Below are 1,791 nucleotides of genomic sequence, written 5' to 3'. Positions count from 1 at the left end.
GGGGGGGTAATTCGAGGTGGTTAATTTGCTATTTCGAGCAGTTCAAGCGGTGACTTACATAAGAAGTTCGAACACTGCTTCGTCTTGTACAAACTGATTCCAGATTAGATCTTCTACCAACGTGTTTAATAAGGTCGATGCACTTGTTTGAGAAATACAAACGAGAAAATCAACAAATAGATACATAAGTAGTAGTAGTAGTAGTAGTAGTAGTAGTAGTAGTAGTAGTAGTAGTAGTAGTAGTAGTGGTGGTAGTAGTAATAGTAGTAGTAGTAATAGTAGTAGTTCTTGTACTTTAGCGTCAAGTCAATATTCTGATTAAGCAGAGACCTATTAATCAAAAGCTTTCCAACCAAGACCATCCCAACTCTCATTCAGTCATCGTGTAGCTACGTATTACTAGGTCTCACAGTAAGATCTGGTTGTTATTTCTAGCTGGTCGAGTGGCTAATCACCCTACCTCACCAACGTAGTGGCTCTCTTCTTGGCTTCAATAAATAGTGGTTATTCAAAACTAGACGGAAAGCCAGACAAGACGCACAGACAGACCAGTTGAAGGAAAGAAAGACATACTGTTGAGAAATAGAAGGATCGACAGAACAAATAAAACAGACTAACATGCATCGTCACGAAATATACCGCACGTGTGCGTATACGTGTGTCTATGTACATGAACACGCGGTTTTTTTTTTTTTTTTTTTTTTGGTTTTTTTAAACAAATGAGAGAATGAATATCTAATAAACGTAGAGTAAATTATTTATTTATTTGTTTGTTAGAAAGCGATTTTTATTTCACTTTTTCATTTTATTTTATATCTATAATTAGTATTACCTAAATTATTGCAATTAGAAGACGAGAAACGACGGATAAAGCACCAGCTTCGCGCGCACGCATATACACAAACACATATACGCACACACACACATATACACAAACACATAGGTACAGTGATACGTTTGATCGGTGGTCCATATGAGATTTTTGGGGTTCACACAATGAAATAGTAAATTGAGGATCAACGATAGTATTTTAAGGGCTCCTGAAAATATTTCGATTTAGATATATGTATTGGTATGTATTGCAAGAAACAGCTAGGTCTCTTTCTCTGTTTTATATAGTTTAACCTACACAAGTGCGACAAAGCAAAATAGGAATTTTGAAAGAAGTTTCTATAAAACTAGTTTTTAAACATCGAGAATAAAATAGTAATCAAAGGGGTTCATAGATAAGAAAATGGTTTAGAAGTCCTACGTCAGATGATTTATAACATGTATGTTGTAGCTTTTTTCTTTTAGTTGGTAACTCAGGAAAAGAACATTAAGTATATCTCAAGTTACACAAGCACAACGCTTCGTATATGTAATTAGAAATGAGATTACGTGACGTTCATGACTCTCTCGTGGATGTAACATAGCAAGTGTAAAATGATTGAAATGGCTTCAAATGAAAAATTATTAAAAAAAAAATAACCTTAATGTTTATACGTACAACTTGTAAGGAGACTTGCATGCGCGCCTACATAGGTACATATATTTTGATCGCGAAGAGAGCGCAGTATTTTAGACGAACCGGTTTCACAAATGAACCGTCTCAAAACTAGTTTCAATGTATTTTGTTACGTACAATAAAAGCATGATATCTACATAATAGATTAACTAATTTGTATTACATATATATAATAGATTACATAATATATATATATTATATATATATATATATATATATATATATATATATCATAGGTGTAGGTCGCGTCCGCCTCGGTAGATTTTCGGAGGCATGTTATGTGA

General features: G+C 33.7%; 1 protein-coding gene across 1 annotated transcript in view; it reads right to left on the bottom strand.

The window, feature by feature from the left end:
• Nucleotides 1–1,508, bottom strand: part of LOC106882786 (acyl-CoA-binding domain-containing protein 5) — a 61,265-nt gene extending 59,757 nt beyond the window's left edge. Inside the window, exon 1 of the mRNA XM_014933572.2 lies at nucleotides 1,490–1,508. The gene's annotated coding sequence lies outside the window, so the exon portion shown is untranslated. The remainder of the gene's footprint in view (nucleotides 1–1,489) is intronic.
• Between the last annotated feature and the right edge of the window lie 283 nt (nucleotides 1,509–1,791).

The sequence above is a fragment of the Octopus bimaculoides genome, chromosome 6 (assembly GCF_001194135.2).
Source record: "Octopus bimaculoides isolate UCB-OBI-ISO-001 chromosome 6, ASM119413v2, whole genome shotgun sequence".
In the NCBI taxonomy this organism is placed as follows: Eukaryota; Metazoa; Mollusca; class Cephalopoda; order Octopoda; family Octopodidae; genus Octopus; species Octopus bimaculoides.
This window is presented reverse-complemented; position numbering and strand designations above follow the sequence as displayed.